Here is a 16024-nt window from a genome sequence, read left to right on the forward strand (position 1 = left end):
TTTCTTGTCCATTACTTATCACCTTCTTTCTTGTCCATTACTGCTTTTGCAACACAAGCTGCTCCACCTCCTAGTGGACCAATAGTTGCTAGGTATGGTAGTGCAGCAAATAGTAGTTGAAGAAAATTACCTTTGAGTTTTGTTAGTCCTGAACTTTCTTTCTTTTTTGTTAGGTATTCAATAATTATTTTAATAACAGAGATACATACTGTTATGAGTAAATTTCCTCCTTTATTCTTATTTTTCTTTTTTGTGCATCAGTTAAAAAATCAGACAAAAATTTTACAAGAATTAATATTTTTACAACCCCCACCCAATTTCAACAAGGAACATGCCTATTTTTCTCTTTCCATACATTATTCCTGCAACAGCATTTGCAACTAATTTTTCACAAAGTGAGGCAACTTCACCATTCAATCTCTCTTTCACAGCTAACTGAAGTTTTTTATCAGCTTGATGTCTAGATACTAAATCTGTACTGTATCTATATGCAATATCATGCTTTTCACAAGCTTCAGCTAACAATTTATTCCTTGATCTCCTCTTGCTAATCTTTCATCTAGTTTGGCAAAAGGTCTGCAGTATGTGTTGCCTGATAGATGCTGATGCTGAAATTCTTTGATCTAAAACTTACTTACCTTCTTGACTCTCCTTCCTATGTTATAAAAATAGGTGTTTTCTTGACTCTTTTGTACACATTTGGTTGATCCACAATGACCAAAACTCTCATGTGTATAAGTAATTAAAGTATCAATACACTGTTCTGTTCAACCTAGCTTCCAATCATCTGAGTCAGTCTTATGTCTCCTGAATAAAATACCCTTGTGTACCTTACAGTATTTTTCAGTCTTTTCTCCTCCTTTCTTACTCAACATATTTTTAACCAATTTCCAATTTTGATCATGATTTTTATACCTGCAGATGTGTTTGTAAATTTTCGAGATTTCTTTTTCCTCTTTCACACCTCTCAAGTACATAATTTTAAACTCTTTCTCTCCTTCTCCAAAGTTATAGATGAGTCACTCCCTAAAAGTAGCCCAGAATGGCTCAATGAGTAATTCTGCAATGATACAGCTTACACTCCAGGAGTGAACATAATGCTTTGTGATCAGTATAGGTGATGACTTTGTGACCTAGTAAATAATTTTTATACTTGTTGAATGCCCAATGTGCAGCAAAATGTTATTTCTCAGTTGCAGTGTATGTCTTTTCATGCTTTTGCGATACTCTACTAGTAAATGCAAGTGATCTGTGTTCAATAATACCGTCAACTTCAACCTACTGAAATAAATGAACATCCAAACCAACATCACTGATATCTGTCATAATACAAAAAGGAAGAGACACATCTGGTCTAAACAATATCTAACTTTGACACAACTGTTCTTGGATCTCATTGATAGCATCCTGACATTCCTGATTCCAATTTCAAACAGTACTCTTCTTCAAAAGTTCACACAGGCATAAAGCATTCAAAGCTTGGCTGCTACAAGATTTTCTAAAGAATCCAGTTAACCCAAAAAATAATGTAATCTGTTTTTTGTTGTGAGGAGCAGGAAAGTTAGCAACAGCATCCAGTTTCTCTTTATCAGGTGCAGTTCCTTTCTCAGATATAATCTGTCCTAAAAATTTTACTTCTTCCACACCAAATTTACACTTACCTATTTTCAAAGTCATGCCTCCTGATTGAAATTTTAAAAACACATGTCTTAGCAGATTCAAATTTTGTTCCCAAGTCTTTTCAGTTACACAATTAATTTTGAACTTACTTCACTCCCCAAGTCAGAATACAGAGCTCTTATGAACTCAGCTACAGATACATTTTGTCCAAATGGCATCTCACACTACTGAAAAAACTTACCTCCATACAAAAATGCAGTATACTTTGTAGAATCAACTTCAGGTCAAATCTGACAAAATTCGAAGGACAAATCCAAATTACTCATGAATTTTATACAATCAAATTTGTGTAACAGCTAGTCCATTTTCTCAGGATGATCATTCTCTCTCATAATAAATTCATTAAGATGTCTAGAGTCCAAAATAATTCTCACTCCACCATTTCTCTACTTAACACAACCAAGCACTCTTACTTTTCTCAATGACTCCACATGTTTCCATTTTCTCAATTTCTATCTCTGGATCTTTCCTTTCTGAAAATGCTATATTATATGGCTTGAGAAAGAAAGGTTGATGATCTCTAAGGTAAAGCATGCACTGATAGCCTTTCACTTTCCATAGTCTTTCACCGAACACATTCCTAAACTCGAACAATAGTGGCAAGATTCATGACTGGTTCATTTAGCCATTGTGAGAGCGTTACAAATCTCATAGAAAGTTTGAAGTGGGACACACTTGCCACGCGGGATTAGCCAAGCTGTCTAAGGCGCTTCAGTCATAGACTGTGTTGTTGGTCCCGGCGGAGGTTTGAGTCCTCCCTCGGGCATGGGTGTGTGTGTTTAGGTTAAGTAGTGTGTAAGCTTAAGTACTGATGACCTTAGCAGTGAAGTCCCATAAGATTTCACACACATCTGAACATTTTTTTGACACACTTGCAGATAGATGATGCACTAAATGGAAAGGGTTGCTCACTAAATTCTGAAATCTGATCTTTGCCGAGAATGTAGAGCATATATTATTACCACCAACATTCAGATTTTGGAATGATGACCATTCAAAGATAAGGGAAATTAGCACTCGTACTGAGTTGTTCAGACTCTTGTTTTTCCCTCGAGCAATCCACGAGTGGAACAGAGGGGGAGGAAATACGACTTTGGCACGAATTGTGCCCTCCAACACACATTGCTTGGTGGTTAGCAGAGTATATGTTGTTGTAGATGAATGACAAATTCCTAAGTTGTTCCTTTTGTTAATCATTAAGAGTTTTAGCTTCCCTCACTTTAGAATCTACTACACTTACAAAATCCTAATCTTCAGTCTCATCAAAATTTGTATCATCATAAAACATCTGCTACTCACCTGGGTACTCAGTGTTTTGCAGATAGTTACAACTTTTCCCACAGTTTAAAATACAGAAATTAGTTTTCACATAAGTATTACTTTTAGGTTCCAAAATAAACAATTCTGCAGCACTCCATCCAGAACAAGCCTCAACTTTCACTCTCCAATCCTTACCGAGAATTATATTTTCTTCCAAACTGGGGATCACTAACCATCCATGTTCAAAGTCTTGTCTTCTATAATAAAATTTAAAAGTATGTGAGATTTTACCAATTTGCTTTGCTTACCTGTAGCTCCTTTTATCTTTACACCTACAATGGGTATTTCCACAAAATTCTTACAATACTTGATCTTGTTTCTAAATTGTTCGGATATACCACAAATTAGGCTATCTGTATCAGACAGTTGCCTTCCCCCTGAGCAAACTTAATTTTAATGTAAGGACACCCAAAATATCAATCATCCTCTCTGTTGTCAGATCCTTCATGCAAAAGACCATTTTCAGTTTCATAAAATTCTCCATCGATGGTGTCTTCATAAGGTTTTATCAACTTTACAAGCATCATAACATTACTTTGATTACTCATATTGTCAGGTAAAAATTTGAACACAGTGAATAGATTACATGGCACAACTAACATCACTTGTTGTCAAAATTGCACTTCCTGCTTAGATCCTCTTTCACTTCATTCCACCAATTGGGATACAAATTCTGCCTAACCACAGCCAAATTATTACAAAATGCACCTTTACCTAAGTTATCATCAATCTGGCCCTAAACAAACTTCAAAAAGTTTTCACCTTTAGTCTCCAGGCTCACAGATACCTCATCACCACTGTTTGGATTATTACTCTCCATGACATTAATGAACACTTGTTTTAACTGGACTGGTATCCCATGACTCTCACTTACAACATCACGTACATCTCTTACCTTACCTGTATTGTCAACATAACTTACAAATAGCTCTGAAACTTCATTATTCTTAAGCTCCACAAATACCTGATACTCATCATCATCATATTCCTGCAAAATTGTTTCATCAACAACATCACTGACAATACAAGTCTCATCTCCATCAAAGTAATTTGTATCCTAGTGCACTCAATCTGCCCACTTAGTAGTTTTGGGCTATGGAGTGACAGAATTTGAACAGATAAAGGTCATCTTACAAGGAGAGGTTGCAGTCAGGTATTGTTAATTTGATTGTCAGCCCATTTGGGGAGTTCTATCAGCTAGGCTCACACAGGGACAGTATGTGGGCAGGGGTTCTGTCTAGGGATGGAGAAACTTTTCAATAATTGCATGGATGGAAGAAACAGGGATCCATAGTGGCTGATAAAAACCACATAAAAATTTGTTGAAAAAATATTTATAAATGACAAAATGAATAAGGTATGAGGAGAAAAGGTGAGGTCTGATGGAGTAGAGCCAATAGTGAAAGAGGAAAACAAACTGAAATCATCATGAAAACACAGTGAGATCAAAAAGAAAAACAGCTGAAGAAGCCATAATAACGGGTGGCTATGTGTGAAGAAAGTGGGCAGTAGGTGTAACTGGATTATGTGGGTCAGTCTGTGCATGATGGAATGAGGGATGAGAGAAATAGGAATGGGAGCGGTTAGTCATGGGTAGGGCTGTTGACAGCCTGGACTGAACCCAGAGCAGAATATGTAATTGGGGCCAATCTTCAAGTAAAGCAATCCAATTTTATTGCTACACTCCTGGAAATGGAAAAAAGAACACATTGACACCGGTGTGTCAGACCCACCATACTTGCTCCGGACACTGCGAGAGGGCTGTACAAGCAATGATCACACGCACGGCACAGCGGACACACCAGGAACCGCGGTGTTGGCCGTCGAATGGCGCTAGCTGCGCAGCATTTGTGAACCGCCGCCGTCAGTGTCAGCCAGTTTGCCGTGGCATACGGAGCTCCATCGCAGTCTTTAACACTGGTAGCATGCCGCGACAGCGTGGATGTGAACCGTATGTGCAATTGACGGACTTTGAGCGAGGGCATATAGTGGGCATGTGGGAGGCCGGGTGGACGTACCGCCGAATTGCTCAGCACGTGGGGCGTGAGGTCTCCACAGTACATCGATGTTGTTGCCAGTGGTCGGCGGAAGGTGCACGTGCCCGTCGACCTGGGACCGGACCGCAGCGACGCACGGATGCACGCCAAGACCGTAGGATGCTACGCAGTGCCGTAGGGGACTGCACCGCCACTTCCCAGCAAATTAGGGACACTGTTGCTCCTGGGGTATCGGCGAGGACCATTCGCAACCGTCTCCATGAAGCTGGGCTACGCTCCCGCACACCGTTAGGCCGTCTTCCGCTCACGCCCCAACATCGTGCAGCCCACCTCCAGTGGTGTCGCGACAGGCGTGAATGGAGGGACGAATGGAGACGTGTCGTCTTCAGCGATGAGAGTCGCTTCTGCCTTGGTGCCAATGATGGTCGTATGCGTGTTTGGCGCCGTGCAGGTGAGCGCCACAATCAGGACTGCATACGACCGAGGCACACAGGGCCAACACCCGGCATCATGGTGTGGGGAGCGATCTCCTACACTGGCCGTACACCACTGGTGATCGTCAAGGGGACACTGAATAGTGCACGGTACATCCAAACCGTCATCGAACCCATCGTTCTACCATTCCTAGACCGGCAAGGGAACTTGCTGTTCCAACAGGACAATGCACGTCCGCATGTATCCCGTGCCACCCAACGTGCTCTAGAAGGTGTAAGTCAACTACCCTGGCCAGCAAGATCTCCGGATCTGTCCCCCATTGAGCATGTTTGGGACTGGATGAAGCGTCATCTCACGCGGTCTGCACGTCCAGCACGAACGCTGGTCCAACTGAGGTGCCAGGTGGAAATGGCATGGCAAGCCGTTCCACAGGACTACATCCAGCATCTCTACGATCGTCTCGATGGGAGAATAGCAGCCTGCATTGCTGCGAAAGGTGGATATACACTGTACTAGTGCCGACATTGTGCATGCTCTGTTGCCTGTGTCTATGTGCCTGTGGGTCTGTCAGTGTGATCATGTGATGTATCTGACCCCAGGAATGTGTCAATAAAGTTTCCCCTTCCTGGGACAATGAATTCACGGTGTTCTTATTTCAATTTCCAGGAGTGTATTTTAAACGAGATTTCATGTTTTTGAAAGTATCAGAGTTAGGTGAACATTGGAGCACATGGAAAACTCTTATCAGACTGAAATACAGAATAAATGTAATTTCTTATTAAGCCTTAAACATACACAGTCCCATCACATTAATGTGACCACCACATATGTTCAGACCGAGCGAGGTGGCGCAGTGGTTAGCACACTGGACTCGCATTCGAGAGGACGACGGTTCAATCCCGCGTCCGGCCATCCTGATTTAGGTTTTCCGTGATTTCCCTAAATTGCTCCAGGCAAATGCTGGGATGGTTCCTCTGAAAGGGCACGGCCGACTTCCTTCCCTGTCCTTCCCTAATCCGATGAGACCGATGACCTCGCTGTTTGGTCTCTTCCCCCAAAAAAACCAACCAACCAACATATGTTCAGTATCAATTTGCAAAAACCACTTACAGTGGCAAGTGGCAGCAGTTGCAGTCGAGGGCATATAAACCATGTCTGACAGACACAGAAACAGTGCAGTTGTTGTAATGTGGAAATGGAGGGGTTTATCTGATGTCTGAAAGGGCATTGGCTTTAGGGCCAAGAGTGGAAATTTTTCTGCAATAGCAAAGTTTGTAAACTGGTCATGTGCTTCCATGGTTAAACTATGCCACACATGGCAAAATGGCACTATCCAAAACTGGTGCTGATGTAGCTGTGGCACACCACAGTCTATAGATGTCAATTGTTCCAGCCAGAATGATAGTAGCTTGGGTCCTGTGCAAAGTCTCTGAACTGAAGTGTGGCCTAGTTGTGGTTGCTCTGATGCTGTCATGCAAAACAATGACACTGACAAAGTATCATGGAGCACTCACAATGTGCTTGTCAATGCAGTAAATCACATCTGGGTACTACAGGGCCTGTTGTATCCACTATACATGGTGGTCACATTTCCTAATAGTGTTTGAACTACAGATGATGTGAATGGTAAAGAAGTCATTTTATTGTTCATGTTTTGTCTGACCTGTTCTACTGAATCATAAACTGATGCTCTTGGTGCCAAATCTTGTACAAAGTCCAACAGTAGATCTTTTGATGGTGGTATAGTGTGCCGGAGCATGTGCTGCTTTAAAAAGCAACATCTGTATTCAAATTTTTTGTGTTTGAGCACTGGTTGAAAGTTATTGCACTGATGATGCATATCTCTCACATTAATCCGTGAGGTATATTCTTGAGGGGCTGGTGATGTAATGCAACAAATGCAAGATGTCTGCATTGTTACTGCATATCATCATCATATGGATCGAAAGATCTCCCCTTTGCATTATGCAGTTGTCACAATAGTCACGGATAACCAGTGTGATATTTTTCCTATATGGTGCAGGGATTGACCAACAACAGAGACAAGACATTGATATGTTTGACTTACAAGCAAACATGCAAGAGATCCACACAGTACAAGGTTCTAAACCAAACTTCTTTGGAGTTGACCCAAATATTACACCCAGCCAAATGTTTTCTCTGGTCCAAGGTGTTACTACTACTGTTGTCCCCACAAAGTAAATATAATGCATGATGAATGGTATCTGCTCAATATGACTAGAATGGAATCAAAAGTTGTACCAACAATAATTGAATAATGCTTCTCATTTCCTCTCTTTTTCCAAGATGGCACTCCTGACATGATCAGTAGTGCCAGAAATAAATTCATTCTGAGTATCACTTGACAGATAATGCACTTGTAAATGTTTTTCAGCTTCATGTATATCTCTGATCTTCCTAAACTGTTTTGCAAGAAGTGTATCATAATGATTGAAGAGCTCTAATTTGACAAGGAAATTTCCATTATTTGAATTTCCCCTGAAGGACAAGCCTCTTTGATCAAGAAATAATGTTAGATCCAGTAACAAGAGAGTCTTCCCATAAGTTGGCTATTCTTCAGATTGATGAAGGAAGTACATTACCCATTTATTTCTGAGCATCAGTAGGACAAATGTACCTCTTTCATGTCATTTCAGTTCCTCACCTTTAGAATTCTTCCATGACAGCTGTATAGAAATATATATGTTTTAATTTGTGTTCACTCTTGAATCCAAAATATTTTCTTTATATCATGTGCAAATTCACCACGTGATGGAATCAAAAGTGTCTTATCTTGAGCGTTTTTGGTAATCTTACCAAATTAAAATGGTGATTAACAGCTGGTGCAAAATGCATTTTTGGGGGAAGTATTTGGTAGGCTTCCCAACAACAATTAAAGAATGCACATTTTTGACTCCATCACAAGGTGGTTTTAGTTCTTGATGACTAAAGAAAACATTGTGCATTCAAGATTAAACACAACTTGTATGCAGTTGGCCTGTAAGAATCATAAAAGTGAGGAACTGAAGGGGAAAGCAAGAGCTAGATTGGCTATGCTGGCACAGGGATAATGTACCTTTATTACATGTTACAAAATTTTTTAACAGCAGTCTGATATTTGCCAACTGAGCAAAACAGAAATACTTACCTTTTATAGTATGTAGAGTTGATCCAAGATGTACTAAACAAAAGTTACAAGCCTCTTTTCATGCAATTTATACTTGAATACACAAAATGAAAAATCATACAGCCTCAAATGAATCAGTTCAGTCATAAAAAAAGCTAAAGACTGGGCAAGACCTTGTGGCTTCTGCCATGTCTATATTTATAGTTTCTCAAGAGTCAACTCATAATCTGTCATTGTTTTCAAATTCGTCACAATTACTTTCATTACTGTCCAAAACTTTTTGCATAATTAATCATCTTACATTTTCTTTCCTTGCCTCCTTCATCTTAAAACACATTTTCTTTCCTCTCGGAGTAGTTTTGATATGCCATAATTAAAATTGATACATTTATTGTGATGATTAATTTCATACTTGTCTTTATTTAATTAATACTGGGCTTCAAGAATCTCCCACATAAACACAGACATTTAATACTGGGCTGAATTCATAATTAATTTTAATTTTTATAAAGGACTCAGAGTTTTTGTAAAATACATTACATGACCAATGAAGTGCTCTGTTTGAATACTTTTATCAGACATTATTAATTTTGCCACTTACAAAATATATGCAGGTTTTGGATGCTTCACTAGTTCTTTGTTCATCTTTGATCAGTTGACTTTTTACTTTAACAGAAATTACATCATATACCTGATTCATTTTTATGTCTCATTTTTACTACACTCCAGAAGGTTCCTATGTTTCTGAAGGAGCTTATTTTTGTTGACAATACATTCATTTTGATGTTTTGATATCCTACTTTGAAGTTCACAGTGAAGTTTTTAAGTGAATTTGCCTTTATCAGTTTCCTTGATGTTAATTAAGCCTTCCCTTAGTTCTTCATGACATTTTTAAACCCTTTGTAATGCAGGTTACAGGAGTATTTAATTTATAGAGAACAGTTAATTTTGTAGGATAGTGATTTTCAAAGTAGCCTGTACATATTTTTCATTTGGATAAGATGCATTGTGAGTAAACTTTCAGGTTTTATATTAGAAGTAGTTCTGCAAAGGGACTTATGATTATCACTTCCAAATATTTGTAGAGTATCCAGACCTACATGATCAAGAGGTGCATCTATACTTGGATTCAGATGGCAGCTTTAGTGGGAGAGTAATTAACCTGGTGCCAGATGGTGTTCCGAATGAGACAGCTGTTTACTGTATAACACATGCACCAGGTGATCACCTTACTGGTGACTTTCATTATAATGGATGCTCAATTTACATTGGTAGACATGCAAAGGCTTACACAGGTCAGTGGACCTATCAGCTTGGAATTGAAGGACTGACTGAAGAACTCAGCTATTCTCTAAATGTTACACTTTCAGGTAAGCAGCAATATATATTTATTACAGAGCAATACTTTCCACTGAGTCAGAATGTCTAATTGTGATTGTATTTGGGTCACAGCAAACATAAGTAGCACTCTTCATTTCTGTAATGTGTTTTGAGCATATCGCTCTTTAAATAAGTAATTCAAAAACATACTTTATTTCTGTATCAATGAAATATAGAAATTATGAATTTCAAGAATATCATTCAAATGTGGTGTAGATTTCTTATATTGTGTGTTGTTAATGCCTGCCATTATTACAGTTTACATAAAAAACTATTTTTCAATATTCTACTTCATATGTTTATTTTAGCACTTCCTTTGACAAATCCAATGATTTTTAAGCACAAACTTTGCATTTAACATATATCTCTAGGTAATCACAGTATATGTATTTCAACTGGGGGGGTATTTTTTCATTGTTTTGACTGTAATGGAGATTATGTATAACATCAATATACAAAACACTCCTTTTATTTTCATGTTTGATGAGTAGTGTTGTACAAATGTTTACATTTTGATTTATACAAATACTAGCTTTATTTTCTAAAATTGTTAAGTCTTAAGGTGTTTGTACAAAATTTAGTAGAAGAATGCTTAGTATGTAGTTAGTTAGTTTTATTGCATTGCAGGTGATCATCACAAATACATGATTTTAGTAAATTCAAAATATTATGTGATAAACACAGTCATAACTGAGTGACTGAAGAATACTGATAGTTGCTAGTCACCACATAGAGGCAGCATTGCGCATCACACGGGCACATTTAAAAGAAGACTGTAGGATATTATTAAGCTATCAGGCAAAGACTTTCATTGTACCAGAAAGCAAACACATTCCTTTGTACATGTACAACTTACACATACATAGTCACTGTAACCCTTGGGCATTCAAACTCTTATGAATGCAGTGAGCAGTTATTCTAGCTGAGACGGCTAGTGGGGATACAAAGGAGGTATAGTGTGGGGAGGAGGATGAGTATCAGGAGAGGAAGTGGGGGAGATTTCTGTTGCATCAGAAATCTGTACTGGTGGGGAGGAAAATAAGGAGGAGAGAAGCAGCAAAGGGGAAAAGGCTGTGGAGGTATACTAGGAGAGAGGATGCATGTGTGACGGGAGTGGGAACAGGAAAGTGGATAGAAGCATTTAGAGGACTGGGGCTATCTAAGGTTGAAGCCAGAGGAGATACAAGAATGATAGGTATTTTATAGGGAGAGTTCCTACCTATCCAGTTCAGAAAAGTTGGTGTTGGTGGGAACAATCCATATGGCAGGCCATGAAGCACTCACTGAGGTGATGCTTGGCCTCAGTTTCAAAGTGGCCATATACATTGACAGAGAAAATTGCAACACAAAAAATAATCAATGCAGAGTAATGATATTTCAGGAATACATTTGTCTAGGTAATATATTTAAGTGTTTAAGACTGCAAAATCACAGGTTAATGTAAATGTGAAATTCTGGTGCATTAATAATTGGTGTAACCACCAGAATTTTGAACTCGAGCATGCAAGCGTGCATGCATTGTGTTTTACAGGTGCTGGATGTCAGTTTGTGGATTGGAGCTCCATGCCTGTTGCACTTTGTCAGCCAATATGGGGAAGGTTAATGCTGGTTGTGGATGGCTCTGGTGTTATCATTGAATTCTGTCCCATATGTGGAGACAGATCTGCTAATCGAGCAGGTCCAGCCAACATATTGACACTCTGCAGAGCATGTTGGGTTGCAACAGCAGTATGTGGATGAGAATTATTCTATTCAAAAACACCCCTTGAAATGCTGTTCATGAATGGCAACACAACAGATTGAATCACAAGATTGATATACAAATTTGTTGTCATGGTCCATGGGAAAACCATGAGAGTGATCCTGCTGTCATATGAAATTGTATCCCAGGCCATAACTCCAAGTGTAGATCCAACATGTGTAGCACACAGACTGGTTGGTTGCAGGCCCTCAAGCAGCCTCCTTCTAACCAACACACAGCAATCACTGGCACTGCGACAGAACCAGTTTTCATCAGGCACCAAGACAGAACCAGTTTTCATCAGGAAAGGCCACAACCCTGCCCTCCTACAAGGAATCACTTAACACAAATGAGGTTACAAATGGCAGTGGCTTGCAGTCAGTGAAATGCATGCTACAGGGCATCTGGTTTGGAGGTGTCCTTGAAGTATGACATACAAGACTTTGTTGAAAAAGTGTACTTGGTCATATGGGCCATATCTGTCATTAGGAAAAGTGAAAATATCTGTAAAACACCTAAATATCTTGCAGAATTTCATTTCTGAACCCTATAGTGCTCCTGTTATATGAAACTTCTAACCGATAAACAGATATGTGCCACACAACAAGGACTTGTATTTCATACCCGTCTGATGTCTTTTGACATAGAAATAATTTTTTGTACTTGAAAGCGACCTAAGGCCAAAATCTGGATTGTATAACAATAAAATAAAAATTATGACAATAAAATGGTGGCAATATCATTCAAAAAGTTTACCATTACTGTGACTTCACCCAAAATAAAAATTATATTGATTTCTAAAACCTTGTTGTGACATTGTGGCCCCAAATGCTGCTCAGATTGCTGCTGCAGATGAATAAAATGTGCCAGAGCCCTAAGCTGAACGTGGTGGTCTTTCCTCTTGGTAGCATCTCGTGACCGCTTGGAGCTGGGTCTTCCCGTGACTACCACTACCAGAAATCACATACAAGCCTACATTCCATGTCTTACTGTAATATTGCAGCTTCTCATAGTCCTATTACATTACCTTGTTCAAACTCAGTGAGATGTTGATAATCTGGCATGAATGGACATTGTCTTTCAGATGTAGAAATGTGCCTGCCAACTTTCATTTAGGTCGTACAACTCCTACTTGGTGTTGCAATTTTTTGAGAGATAAGATTGTTACTGGTTATGCCTATGCAGTATATTGCACAGAAGTTGAAGTTAAGTAGGAAGGGCACATGATGACCTGGCTGCTTTCAGGGGTGGCATTGGTTTGATAGGTAGGAAATGTTTATGACAGGACTGTAGTGGGTGGTGATGGGACACTGTATAAGACAGGCCTTGAATCTTGATCTCTACTGGGGTATGAGCCTGGAGCAAGGGGCTAGGAGCAGGGGTTGAATATATATAGTGTAGACTGGGTGGTTGGTTAATATCACTGTTGGTGGAATGGGGAGGATATTCCTCATTTCAGGCCATGACATGCAGTAGTTGAAACTCGATCACATTCTCCGGCAGATTCTCCCCACTACAGTGCCCATCCTATATCCCTATTACCATCTCTCACAGTTGGTCCTCACCACTCACAGAAGCTATATTTCCTGTTTTCTATGTATAACATCTTATGAAACAAATTTGGTCTTTCTTTGGACATGGGTATATATTACATTTTTCATACTGCATGTATGATTCAAACTTAATACATATTTGCTATGGTACTGGTTGTTTTCTTTTATATGTGATATACATATTTGTTGTTTTGGCTGTCATCCTTATTTGGTGTGCACATGTATTGCGATGGCCATAAGTCCATTAAGCCTGTATGATATTGCTTCAACGGCTAGTTATCAAGTATCTCCATTATTCTTGAATGACATATCTTCAATGATCATTTAGGAGGATACAACAATTTAAAATTTTACCGGTTATAAAATCCTTGAAAAAGAAACATTATATTAAATAGCAATAATGGAAATTTCTGGATTGAGCATTATATAAAGTAAGGAAAAGGCAGGGATTCACCTTTAGCAGATTGATGCCTAAAACACAGAGACACATAACAGGAAATGCCATTCACGATAGCTTTAGAGTTCTTACTCTTTTTGTAGCAAAAGTATTTGGTAATCCCACTGGTGCATGCCAAGGAGTTGGTAAGTTCTATGGCAGAGAGTAAAATAATAAGACACACATAGTGTCTGATAAAGTTCTTTTATTTCACCTGTGCTCCAGTAGTAAAATCCATATCAGTAAACAGTGCAAGTCTTTGATCCAGGCCAAGTCCATATATCTGTAACAATAACAGAGGCTGAGTGTCAGGGTACATCAGTCAGACTAAACAGACCGATCTCAACTGAGCTGAGTGGTGCAACATGCACCAGCCTTTAAGTCAGCTCTATGGTGATGCTAGCTGTGTAGGCTGAGGAGGGTGTGTCTCATAACTGGTTGCAGGCTGGCAGTGCAATCACATGATTGCTACCAACTTCTGTATGTGGACTGGCTTAGTGTGATATTGATAGGGAATGATACCACAAAAAGTATAGATGTTCACACACACAACTGCACAGACACACAAATGCACTCTCTGTGGCCACATAGTGACTGATTATTAATACTCAATTATTGAAAGTAGTTGCCTGAGCTGATGGGGATGGGAATGGGGAAGTGCAGTAAAGGGGATAGTGGGGAAGAAGTAGGTGTTCAGTCAAATGACACCATGTCCTCACAGAACAGAAGGAGTACAGAGGGCAGAGCTGAAAGAGGTATATGATGAGGGAGGGGACAGAGGAAGGTGGTAGGGGTAAAATCAGAGAAAGGTATAGATAAAAAGGGCAAAAGGGATGTGAGAGAGGGGAGTGGAAAAGGAGGAAGAGAGATGGGGAAGGGAGTTTGTGAGGGTGAGAGATGTGGGAGAGAGAGAGAGAGAGAGAGAGAGAGAGAGAGAGAGAGAGAGAGAGAGAGAGAGAGAAAGCGCTCACTTTGGGGGGGGGGTCAAGTGGTGGGAGAAAGCAGTGCATGATCTGGATGGGGAAGGAGTGGTGTGGACAGAACAGAGAAAGGAAAAAGAAATAGAGAGCCAGTGGGAACAGGTAAGGACAGGGGGATTGTGAGAATGCAGGATATGCTGGACAACAGTTACCATCAGTGTAGGTCAGAGAAATTGTGCTGGAAGGAAGTATCCAAATGGCATACATAGTGAAGCAGCTGTTTAAATCATTTATCACGTGTGCAGCACACTCAATAAGTGTATGGTCAAGTTTTTGGTTAGCCACAGTTTGGAGGTAGCCATTCATGTGAATACAGTTCCTTACTTGTGAAGTCCACATACAATGCTGTACAGTAACTGCACCATAGCTGATATCTAACATGGCTACTTTCCTGTGTGACCCTGCCTTTTACTGGGTAAGAAATACTGATGAATGGGCTGTTGCAAGATGTGGTGGTTGGTGTATGGGACAGGGTTTGCACATGGGCAGACCACAGGGGAATGACCCATGGGGTGTAGGTTGGGGAGTAGAATTGGAAGAAGGCTGGGCAAGGATAATCTGTATATTAAATGGGGTGCAGTACACTACTTTGTGTGACATGGTAGGATTTTGCGTAGGGTATTCCTCATCTCAGAGCACAATCAGAGGTAGTTAGTGTCATGGTGGAGGTGTGGTTGATATTTTAAAGGGCAGAATGATACTGAATGATCAGAGGAGGCTGGTCAGTGAGTGGTTAACAGCTTTACTGGTGTCAGAGGAGCAGATGACATGGGAGATCTTTTTATGGATGACCTGGATAGGATATTTCATGTCAGAAAAAGCTCTGGTAAGGTTATTGGTATAATTTGACAACTTCTGCTTTCCACTGCATATGCATAAACCAGGGTGGTGAGCTGTAAGGAAGAGACTTTTTGACATGGAATTGGTAGGTTGTTGAACCTGATACCTGATGTGGACAGATGTGTTCATGCAGCTATCTGAGACGTTGGGATGAACATCTAGAAGGTGGCTCAGTGAGTTGAGAAGGACCAGGTGAGGTAGACTTGGGAGTAAGAGTTAATTTTATGAAGGAAACGGCTAATGTTGCCCTTGCCATAAGTCCAGACTTTGGAAATGTCATGCCTCTCAGATGGCTCGATAGGCACTCAGTCCAGTCACAGGCATTTCCCGTCCATTAAAAGGCAGGGCACATGTAGAAATAGCTATCTCATATATCAGTTGTGATACATTTATTGTACAGCATTTGATGTAGGCATGATAAGTAACTGTCTACTGCCAAACTGTGACAAATTGAAAAGTTGACCATCCAATTGTCAAATACGTGGCACACCACAACACAAATGACAATGCAGGTTATTTGGTTACTGCCTTCCAG

Source organism: Schistocerca serialis, chromosome 4 (genome assembly GCF_023864345.2).
Source record: "Schistocerca serialis cubense isolate TAMUIC-IGC-003099 chromosome 4, iqSchSeri2.2, whole genome shotgun sequence".
NCBI lineage: Eukaryota > Metazoa > Arthropoda > Insecta > Orthoptera > Acrididae > Schistocerca > Schistocerca serialis.